The 12,481-nt window shown below is 39.3% G+C and overlaps 1 protein-coding gene across 7 annotated transcripts in view; it reads right to left on the reverse strand.

Annotated features, from left to right (window-relative positions):
- The window catches only part of PDE4D (phosphodiesterase 4D), a 1,416,267-nt gene that overhangs the window by 773,453 nt on the left and 630,333 nt on the right, over positions 1-12,481 (reverse strand). The gene's annotated exons all lie outside the window — the stretch shown is intronic.

The following is a 12,481-nucleotide window of genomic DNA, read 5'->3' on the forward strand; positions in this document are numbered from 1 at the left end:
CTCACTTGATGCATCTGAAAAGGTAATCAGAATGACAGAACAGATAAACAGACCCACAACTGGCTGTATAACTATAATTTCACTTCAGCTTGATATAACCTCTCTAATTTCAAGACTTGTGACTATCGTCAGCCCTGCCCTATTTACCATTCCTTTATCAATAAGGAAGTTATTTTATTGTGAAAATTGTAAGATACTGTGAACTATTCCAAGTACACAAAAATAATTTTCAACATTTTAGAGCTGACAAAATATGTCATACCTAAAGCACTAGTGATTTCTTTCTTTCTGAACATATTCAAATAATGACTGTGAGGCCCCTTAGAGAACGGATTGTAGTGTGTCACATGAAGCATGTGTTGAGATAAAATTCAAACATTTTATTCATTCTTTGATCCATCAAGTGTTCATTAAGTATTTAATATACAATAAGTACTATCCTAGGTACTTGGAATTCAGGGAACCAAAACAAATAATTTGTCTTTGTGGAACTTACATTCAGGTGAGATCCTTGTTCACCAGAAGGTTCTTTGACTCATAAGATCTTGGTTTCATTTTAAGATTCGCCACTTCCTACATAAACTTGATAAACACACTGATTTTTTCTCAACTGTAAGATGGTGATTAAAAAACCATCCCTTCGCAGCATGATTCAGGACAATTCATTTGATCAGCAAGTATTTATGACTTCGTGCTAGGCCCAAGACAATGAACAAGACAAGGTCCCTGACCCTGTGGAACTTCTATCTTTAATTATCAGAAAGATAAAATCAGGTAGTTAACATTAATAGTAAGATTTAGATATCCATGTAAGCTGTGGTTAGTATAACCAGTAATATAAACATGATTTCGTGAGTCTTCAGTAGGCTTCTGGGGGATATTCAGTGCAGATTTTGGCTGTTACCTAAACCATACACCAACATCATAGCCAGCACTATTGCTAGTATGTGCACAGATGCTGTGTTCCACACTCAGAGAGGCAGGGGGAAAACCCTAGCATTTCAGAAAACCTAGAAGAATCTCTTTCCTGGGAGGTATCCAGTTTTGTTACCAAACACTCTCCCCTCCTACCTAGAGGCCTGAGGTAAGAGGTACTGTGGGTGGAGAAGCTACCCTCCATGACACCAGAACCTGAGCATGTCCATTTAGAAATGAATTTACAAATGGACGTTCCTAAATCCACAACAAGCAAGAAAGCAGCACAGTGAAGCCTAGTCTCTGGAAGTAGAGCCAACATGAATTGGCAGGGAGCAACTTCTCTGCGGTGAGTGTTGGGTAGGTGATCAGAGGACTAGTCATTCTGCAACTGTGAACCATTCTCTCCACCTGCTCTTTTAGCCTGCTCTCGGGTAACAGCAGAAGCCAAATTCTCATTGCTCAGGTGTGCCTCACAGGTGGCAGCCCGTTGTGCAACTCCACCTGTTTCTGCCCCCTCCCAGGAAGGGCTGCGAAAGGTGATAAGCAGTATGCCTAGACAGTCAGCTAACAGAGCCGTGAATTTACTAAGAAGCAAAGAGTGGCTCCATAAACTTAAAAAATAACACAAAATCAGTTCTTCCTTTCCCTCATTTATGCCACAGATATTTTCCAGTATAGTAGGAAGAAGAGGAATCCTTTCATTTTTTGTCTAACACAACGAGAACCTACCGTGGGTGGGGCAGTGTCCTGGGTATTGGGAACTCGACAAAGAATAATCTAAATCCTGGGGTTCCTGGATGGCTCAGTCAGTTAAGCATCTGACTCTTGTTACCCGCTAAGCTCATGATCTCATGGTTCGTGAGTTTGAGCCCTGCATCAGGCTCTGCACTGACGGTGGGGAGCTTGCTTGGGATTCTGTCTCTCCTTCTCTCTGGACCTCCCCTGCTTGTGCTTGCTCTCTCTCTATCTCTCTCTCAAAATAAATAAATGAACTTAATTTTTTTTTAAAAAAAGAAGAATCCAAATCCCTAGTAAAAGTGACGAGAGTGGGGATGGGAAGACACACAACAAATATACTGATACTTATTAAATACCGACTGGGTCAATACTAAGGACTGAATCGTGCCCCTTGTCAACTGAATTGCCCCGTGTCAATTCATATGATGAAAACCTAACACCTGATATAACTGTATTTGGAGATAGGCCTTGCAGGAGGAAGTTAAGGTTAAATGAGGTTACAAAGATGAAGTCCTAATCTGATAGATAGGTAATCTGATAGCTCCCCTCCCTGGCCAAGTACATACATGGAGAAAAGTCCTTGTGAGCACAGAGTGAGAAGGTGGCCATCTGCAAGCCAGGAAGAGTGCTCTCACCAGGACCTGGCCAGGCTACATTCTCGTGTTGGACTTTCAGCCTCCATAGCCATGAGAAAATATTTGTCTACGGTAAGCCACACAGTGTATGGTATTTTGTCATGGCAGCCTAAATAGACTAAGATGGTCAGACAGTGGTAAGAGCTCAGTATTAAAACCAAGTAGAGTAAAAGGACAGAGAGCAATGATGGAGAAGCGGAGGCCCTGTGAGGAGCAGACACTGAGCAGAGAGTTGAATGAAGCTTGGACTCATTCAAAAGCAGCTTCTTGTCTCAGGTTTATGAATTGTAACAATCAGGACAAGCCAGGGCTTGTCTTTAGAAGCAATGAGCCACCCCAACAGGATTTATTTTTGCAAATATACTTCTCTTGCAGAGAGGAAAAAGTGTGAGTGATGATTACCTAGCTGTATGAGCTTGGACAAGGCCCTTAAACCCCATGCTCCAGTTTCTTGGGATTTGAAAGGGATAATATTCATCTGGACCTCACTGGGTTGTTGGGAGGTTTACATGAGCTAGTAATACATGTAAAGCACATGGACCAATGCCTGACACATAATCAGTGCTCAACAAACACTAGCAATTGTCATTACTATTACTACTGATGTCTTTACTACGATAACAACTACTGCTATTATTATTAGAAAGCCAGAGACAGAATATTAGAAAAAAAATTCCAGCAATGGTATCCTTCAATTACATTTTCTCTGAGCATTCTAGCTTGGACAGTCTCTGGGAAATTAACCTTGCCTGTCTCTCCCAGCTCCACCAGAGGGGCAAAACCAGTGATTAAGCACCATCTTTTTTTTTTATTTTTAAAAAAAAATTTTTTTTTCAACGTTTATTTATTTTTGGGACAGAGAGAGAGACAGAGCATGAACGGGGGAGGGGCAGAGAGAGAGGGAGACACAGAATCAGAAACAGGCTCCAGGCTCTGAGCCATCAGCCCAGACCCCGACGCGGGGCTCGAACTCACGGACCGCGAGATCGTGACCTGGCTGAAGTCGGACGCTTAACCGACTGCGCCACCCAGGCGCCCCTGGCACCATCTTTTGTGAACTAGGAAAGCCCTCAGTGATAAAGACTTTCTCTGGATGGAACCAATTATTTCTGCTCATAGATGCCAGAACATTCCTGGGAAGCTGTTCTGGATATCTCACTCATAGGTCAGGGTGTGGTAAAACATCTTTTCTAGAACCAAAAACTGTCAGCAAGATGAATATGCTCCTTCAGCTGTCCTTGAGGAAGAGCAAGAGAAAGAAGATGGGGAAAAATGAGCAAGAAATAAGAAAGTTAGGAATGGGGATACAGAAAGAAGTGAAAAGAAAGAGGTGAATGTGAGGAGACTGTAAGGGATGTTGGGAATTTACTGTTGACTCCACTGTTGACACAAGAAATAAAAAACGGAACTGGAGAATATGATTATACAGGTAGACATTGTCCACTTGGATCCATATTTGTCTCATATTGGTAGGTTCTTAAAGAAATTGCTTTGTACAAAGTTTGAGTGCATTAAAATGAGTAAATAATATTGACAACTATTTTCATCCAGACTTCACTTTTATGAAGGCATTTTTACAATTACATAAAGTGAAGTGAAATTTTTTTGAACCTGCCAGATTATAAGTTTCCTAAGGGCAGAATCTGTGCATGTGGGTTGCTTTTGAGAATTCTCTTTTTCATACCAGTTTAAAATTGAGTACAAGTGTGATCAATAGGTGACTCTCCAGCAGTTCTCTGGCAGCTTTTTGCATGTTTTTTTTTTCCAGAGAACTCCAAATCCACTAGTTCTAGAGGTTTCTGGTTAATTCGTTCTATTCCAGAAAACTATTTTATTTTTAATATACTATCATCAGAATTTTCTACACCACCAGGCTGCCTACCAAACAGGTATATTATCCACCAATACTGGCTTTTATTCTTACATTTTAGACTTGTTGTCTTTGATTTTTTTATACTATCCTCTGAAATCCAGGTGATCTAACATCCCTTTATTTTGTTTTGGGGAAGAAATTATCATGTTAGGCACTAGGTAGGACTATAAAATCTTTCTCACTAATGATGATTACACTGCAAGTCAAAGGAAAATCTGACAGGGAAGAAAAGGTTTATTTTTATTTTTTTTTTAATGTTTATATATTTTTGACAGAGAGACAGAGCATGAGCGGGGGAGGAGCAGAGACAGAGACACAGAATCCAAAGCAAGCTCCAGGCTCTGCACTGTCAGCACAGAGCCCAACCAGGGCTCGAACACACGAACCGTGAGATCATGACCCAAGCCAAAGTCAGATGCTTAACAGACTGAGCCACCCAAGCACCCCAAAAAGATTATTTTTAAGTGAGGTCTTTAGCAAGACTATCTGGACAGGAGCTTAGCTTCTGTAACTATGAAATTAGGGTGGGAGAGGAGGGGGTAAAAAAAGAATCAGGAATTAGAAAGTCTTAAGGCAAATGAATGCAAATCAGAACTGTAGCAGAATGTGTTGATTTCTCTCTGAGGCAATTTCCCTACAGGCAACCAACAGTGGTATTTTACAACAACCATTAGATTTACAATCAGAAGACATGTGTCCATTTTCTGATACTGCCAACAACTAGTGGTTTTACCTTTAATAGTCATTTGACCTTGAACAGTCCCTTGGCCTGTCAGATTGGCAATGATCTTGTATGAAAAATGACAAGGATGCCTGCATCTCACAGGGGATGGTAAGGGCGCTGTGGGCTGGTGCTTTGTGAACAGTGGATTAATAGTTACATAGTATTTATATAATTATATAACTATAATTAATGTTTTCCAGTGTTTTTATCTGTATTTCATGTTCTGGCCTTTTCCCATTTTCTAACCTCTCCAGGACATTATTACTATTTCTTAGTGTGTGTACCTTTTTTTTTTAATGTTTATTTATTTTTGAGAGAGAGGGAGAGACAGAGCATGAGTAGGGGAGGGGAGAGAGAGAGAGAGAGAGGGAGACACAGAATCCAAAGCAGGCTCCAGGCTCTGAACTGTCAGCAAAGAGCCCAATGCGGGGCTCAAACTCAGGAACCATGAGATCATGACCTGAGTCGAAGTCATTTAACCGACTGAACCACCCAGGCGCCCCTTAGTATGTGTACATTTGACCCTTTGCCCACTTCTGTCATTTATTATCTATTGGCTAATTTATTCAGTTATTACTGAGGGCTGCTACTAGATGCATAAATAAATGTTCTCCACAGGGGATCCTCAAATGATTACATGTCAACTCTCACAAGGATAATGTTTTTCTGAACTTCAGACACCTCTTCTCACATTATCCTTGCATTTCTCTCCTATTCTTGACGCTGAGTGGAAGGAAACTATCTGGATGGTATATGTAGAAGGAATCCAATGGAGCTTGTTAAGGGCAATCTTGGTTTCTAAGTAGGAAGTTACAAGAAACCCTCTTACTTCACTTTTAGATGGGTCTCTTGTGTTTTCTGAGGAGTAATCATGTGACCAGCTAGCAATCAAGGGTATCAGTAGAAAACGTTTTCCTTCCTCTGAAAGGAATATGTAGAAAGAGTCTTAATGGGGCATTTTAATTCTTTTTATAAAAAATAAAAATCATTCTCAAGGTTTTTTTTTCCTCCTGGCTCAGTAATACTCACCTCCCATTGTATATCTATATCTTATTCAAGGGATTAATATTGAAATACTAAGTTTAAATTTGTGTTTAATGTCTCAGTGAGAACTGACTACTTTTACAATTGGTTAGAGCTTGTAGTAATTTATAAAATATGCTAAAAACATCTAAGAGGCATTTTCCAGTAGTGAATCTGATTTTTAGCAAAGGAAGTAAATAAAAATTAGTGTTTGGCCACAATACAAAATTTAAGAGGGAAATGACATGATTAACTCTTATATCATATTAAGTCAGTTATTGATGCTTAAAAGGATAACTCCATTTTGAAGCCATCATGGCTTGTTTATATATTTATTAAAAATTCTTACATTTTAAGCAAGTCACCTGCTTATATATTTGTATATAATCAATATTATATATTTTTATTAAATTTATGGATTATCTCATTAAAATTTGTTTTATTACTAAATATTTTTTTGATCTGTACAATTTTGAAAAAGTAAACGAACATATACCAATATGATTATATACTTTAAAGTTTATTTACATTTCTAATAAGTTTTTGTCTTACAGTTTTAATTGCTATACTGTTTACCACACGTACATTTCAGGATAATTTTAATTTCACCAAATGTATCTAGGGGTATATTGGACAATGTTTAACAACTGGCTCAGGGGGAGGGGAGCCCTGATGTGTATCATTCGTCAGTTTCCATGGTGTAAATAATCACACCATGGCCAATTTCAACATGATGTTACAGAACATGCGTTGGGAATAAATACTAACAACAGGCTCTTATAAGCCAGTACCAGCCAACTCCTGAACATTGGAGATTTTACTTTTTTCATCATTTCCTTTTTTTTTTTTTTTAATTTGAGAGAGAGAGAGAGAGAGAGGGAGAGAGAGAGAGAGGGAGATTCTTAAGCAGGCTCCACGCTGAGCCCGCCCCCCCCCCCAAACCCAGGGCTCCACCCTATGACCCTGGAATCATGACCTGAGCCCAAATCAAGTCAGACGCTCAACCAAGTGAGCAACCCAGGTGCCCCTTATCATTTTCTTCTTTATCCTCTTGGTGTTTAAGCTTTATGTTCCATCTTATCTAATATCGTTACTTCTTCATTATTTTGGTTTACATTCACTTTAGATGTCTTTGCCTATTTATTTCCAATCTATATAAATAAGTTTTAAGTAAGTTTCTATGATTTTAAAATGATTTGTGTGTGATTTGTTTTGGAGTGATAAACTTTGTACTTGTTTTTTAATCCAATCTGATATTGAGCAGGAGAATTTAGTCCATTCATATATAGCACAACATCATTTTTTTGTTATTTATATATTATAGGAAAGGGTAAATATTGCTAAACTTCATAGTCAAAGAATTAGACATAGGAAAACACACTTTATGAACATCCAAGTAAAGACAGACAACATCCTCTATTGAAATAAACATGTTTTTATGATCTTGATAAGTAACTATTGCAATATATTTTCTACTTCTGTTTTGTATATTCCTTGCACATTTAAGTAGATAATAGGTAGATAGATAGATAATAGATGGACCTCACTTTGAATTGAGAGTCATGATTTTGTATTACAGTTTTCAGTATACTAGACTAGGTTAGGTTTCATTTGTATTTTCTATCACCTCTCCCTTTTCAAAAAAATATAGTGATATCTTGGATGTTAAAAAATAGTGAGAGCAGAATAGAGAGGAAAAGATAACACTGTGAATAAAATGCTGAGGTTTATTTAGCATATTTAATAACGGAGCCAGTTTGCTGTTTCCAGGGTCGCTATTAAGTAGACTGATTTGCTGTCACCCCAACTCAAAGGCTCCTCCTCCAAATAAGACATTTTGCGAGGACGACTGAAACCAGAGCTGGCTCTGGTGAGTGGAACGCAATCCATGCATAAGCACATAAGTGTGCCATCTGTTTCTGCTACAGGGCACAAGGCAGGCCTGGGGTGAAGGTTCCTCAATGACTACTGGGCAGCTGCAAACAACACAGTCAAGGAACAGCAACTGTCTCAGACCATGGCCCTCTCGCAGTGTCCTCAAGGTCTGGAAGTGCCTGTACAACAGAACACACAAAAGACTCTTTCCTCAGCTGGTGATGGACTACTGAAATCCTGGCTCTGCTACAGATGTTTCCTAATGGCTTTGTCATCTAAAACAGTCCCACCTTGCGTTTATAGAATGGACAACCGTCCTTACAAATCAGTGTCTTCAATGAAACGTGCTATGATTTTCTTTACCTCTAAACCTGCTGTGATTTCCATGCTTCTAGAAATGGAAGCGTCCTCAGAGAGGCACTGCACAATGCCTTGGCAGTTATCATCTCAGGCCTCTCAGAGCTTTCCAAGAGACTTTCATTTGTCAGCTAAGACTAATAAAATCCGACTCTTCTCTCTTGTGTCCCTGTTTAATGCCTTCCTGTATAATTCTCTAACGTAGATTCTAGCCACTGGCCGATAAGGCAATTCCTCCTGCTTTTATGACTTCCTGCTTATATTGCTGCCTTTTTTCTCATTCTTTGAAAAACAACATGAACAATGATGCTTTTATCTCCACCTACATACAAAAAGCAAGAATAAAGAAAAGGAAAGAGGTTTGTTCTGCAAAGCTTTAGCTGAGAGGAGCCACCCAGTTTGTGGCTTCTCATTTTCCCCAAAGGCCCCTTTTAAAAGCCTTAAGCAGCCTCTTGAACTCCTGTCCACCATGCAACACTAGAAATTTCTATACATATTTTTTCTGACCCTACGTTATGACCGTGTTATTTATTTTCACTCCAGGAAGGAGTAACATTAGCAACTTTTGGGTAGAAATGTTGGAAGCTTAAGGTAGTCTAAGTTGTCTCTTAAGTTTATGTCTCTTGCTCTGATTTCTGCACTAAACTCAAAAGTTAGACAGGCTAACTTAACTTTCTAATAGGAATCTGTCTTAACATGGGCAAAACCGAATACCTATCCCCCCAATCTGTTCTTAATTTCCCCGTCTGGGTAAATGGCAACACCACTTTTACCTCAAGGCAGAAACCCAGGAGTAATCCTCATCTATCTCTATCCTTCCCTTCCCTTGTCCAAACCATCAGCAAGATTCTGAAAGGTAGAAGGCAAAGGGGTGTTTTGAATATCTGTCTGTTTTTTGGCATCACCTCTGCTACTGGACCTCTATTCTGAGAGCTGCCAAAATCTTTTGCCAGCACTAGAGAAATGGACTCTAGCCTTCCTGCTACCCTTCTTGCCCATTTGCATATGATCCTCCTTGAAGCAGATAGATAGGTCCTTCTAAAAATGTAAATCAGTTCACATCATTCTGCCAAGAACTCTTCTGTGGTTTCCCACTGCACTTCAAATACAGCCCATCTCATTTCCAGATCTGTCAGGAACTGGCCTCCACCTACCTTTCTGACCTCATCTCATACCACTCACTCTCTGGCTCATTACTATTTAACCTCACTGGGTATCTGTTTTTTTGAAGATGACAAGCTACTCCTTGGGACCTTTATTCCTCTACCTAGAATGCTGCCCTTCCCATACAAATTCACCTGGCTGCTTCCTGCATACCATCCACATGCCAGTAAAAATTGGTTTTCAGAAAAGCCTTCCGTAGTTGACTGATTTAATGCAGGGTCTGCTATTCTCCACTGCATCATCCAGATTTATTTTCTTCATAGCACTGATCACAATGAGAAATCATCTTGTTCATTTATTTGTGAGGCAGTTTATTTTTTCACTCCTTTCTTTTGAGTGAGAGCACCACTGTATAAGAATGGTTCAAATGAACCACCTATGCAAGTATAAAACTTTTAGTAGCTACAGGAAAAAAAGCAAAACATATCTGTTTAATGTTATATTTTAATTAACCGAATACAACCCAATGCAACCCGAATGCAACCCAATGCAACCTCGGCTAGCCTAATACAACCCAAATGTTAGCATTTCAACATATAATCAATATTAAAAATTATTAGTGGGACATTTTACATTCTACTCTTTCATACAAAGTCTTTGAAATCTATTGTGAACATTCCGTTTCTAGAACATTTCTATTAGAACTATTTCAAGGGCTCAACAGCCGAACATGACTGGTGGTGACTGTACTGGAAAGCTCAGCTCTAGAATATAAGCTCTGTGTGAGCGGGAAACATGCCAGTTGTGTTAATTGCCGGACTACTTATATTGACAAGAAATAATTGTTCCTGACACATAGTACGCACTCAAGAAATATTTCATGGGTGAGAGAATTGCTAAAAGAGTTCTGAGATCTCAGTGGACTTCTTCAATAAAGATTGAATATGTAATTTTAATGTCTAATTTCAGGGTTTAAAGTGTTTTAAATAAATCAATTATTTCTACTGACCTAAAAGAAAAAAGGACTGATTCAAGAATGTAAGTAGAGATTTGTGGGATTTTTTTTTCTTTTGTAGTCTACATTTTCTCTATGTTGTTTCTTAGCTCTCCCATGGCACCTAATAAGCCTTAAATGAAATGCCCTTTCTCAGCTCATCTCTCTAGAATATTCTACTCATGCTTCACATCTCAGCTTAAATTCTCACTACAAGTATTCCCAAGACATCCCTGAACACACCTTTATTTGGGATCTCACTATACTTTGGATAGTGCTCTGATACAACATTAAACTTCTTAAAAGAGAAGTGTCCTACTTTGTCTTGATTTCTGTGACAAGACTTCTGATCGACTCCTGGGTTCGTAACAGTAACATTTTAGACCACTCCATGGGAAGGCAATTAATTTGCCTAATGGGCCTTATGGAAAAAGTCTGATACACACTGATACATGTATGTTAATTGGGTGTAACTAATGGGTACCAACTTCCCTGAACTCAGAGAGAAAAGACATGTGATTGGCTTCTCACAGATATCCACATGTGATTGGCTTCTCAAAGATATCCACAAGTGATGCATTGGTTAGAAAATGGCAAAAAGGCAAAACAATCAGAGAAGGATCAAAATATAATCTTTGCTGCTGATAAATCTGGATCGGATATTGTGAGCAAATGGTTAAAATCAACTCTGGGCTGACCTAGCCTGCCTGGGAGAATCGTCTCAGAGTCTGCCTTCCCAGAGTGCTCTTTTTTGCCTGGAAATGACAGAGTGAAAATAAATGTGGGAGGCTCTATCTTCCTTGTCTGCTAATGGCACAGTACCTGGGCAGAGGAACTGTAGGTGGCATGGAGGACTGGGCTTCTGTAAGTGGAACAGTTTCTCAAAGTTACAGAGAAACAGAGAACAGAGCTTCCATGTGTTAAAGTGACCCCTGTGCACCTAGCTCTTGTCCATGGCAGCCATACATTCTCTATGAGGGAGCAAAAGAAGCTGTGTACTTGGGTGGGTGCAGTACCCTCAAACGATAAGAAGATGATTTACCTGATCTATCTCCTATCCTGTATCTTTTTATGAAGCTAAGCAAATATAGTACTAAGTGAAAATCCACTGTGATTTGTGAGTTTGACAATCTGAACCTGTAAGAGTCACTATATCAGGGCAGAGACCAGCAGCCAGATTCAGGCTTTCGTATACTTGCTTTCAAGTGTTAGTCCTGAGACACAGCAGTTAGAGGGGGCTGCTTGCAGAGGGCACTTACTCATTTGCTGTACAATAAACCAAAGCTTCCCTCTCACACATCTGAAAGCCAGGAGAGTGAGGACAAAGAGAACAAACCTGTACTCAGGGCTTGGACCATCGGGGGTGGGGGGGGGGGGGGGCGGCGGCCATGAGAGTGAGAAATGAGAACGCAGAGAACAAGATCACATGTGCCCTTGGTTTCTAATATACAACTTTACCCAACTGGAAGACTTGAACCAATGAATGTCAAATCCTTGTCATTTTACCAAACTGATAAGGCAATTTTTTTCCCAAGGTTGTGACTCAGGGGTGGAAACAATTTGTGCTTCCCTGATAGAAAAATACAAGAAATAAAACAAAGCACTGCTCACATTTTGCAAACACATCTCTCTCCATCAGCCAGTTCACTCCTTAAAGTCCAGGCCTTTGCTCCCCCATGTGCCCACAGCTATTGGCCAATTGCCAAGGACTCAAGGAATAATATCACTGAACAAATGAACAAAAAATTAGTAACTATCCTAAATCCTCAACTTACACACTATACCAATACTTTTTTAAAAAAAGTTTTAGACTTCACCAAAGTTTACAGTAGGGAGCCATGCAAAAACTATGTGTAATATGAGATTTATATTGCTTCATTCCTCTGAAGACCTCCAAGCTGTGTACATGAAAAACATTCATGTGAAATTAATCTCATTCATGTTCTTACTGATCTCTAAAGTCAGAAACACACTCAGTATTGAAAAACTGAACATTCTGAAAAACTACCAAGTACCAAGAGGCTATTTCAATTCTTATAATTTCACACAAAAGCCAAATGCTTTGGGAATCATAAAGACCAGTTTCTTAAAGGCACTTAGGATGGAAGTCAATTCTAACCAAGGGAGTAGAGGGTTGGAAAATGGAAAATGGATAGAAAAGCCTGCTTTTTTAACAGAAAAAGGAAAATAACCACAAGAGGAAAAACTACTGTCAAATTAGTGGCAAATACAAATAGACA

Source organism: Leopardus geoffroyi, chromosome A1, assembly GCF_018350155.1.
Source record: "Leopardus geoffroyi isolate Oge1 chromosome A1, O.geoffroyi_Oge1_pat1.0, whole genome shotgun sequence".
Classification (NCBI taxonomy): Eukaryota; Metazoa; Chordata; class Mammalia; order Carnivora; family Felidae; genus Leopardus; species Leopardus geoffroyi.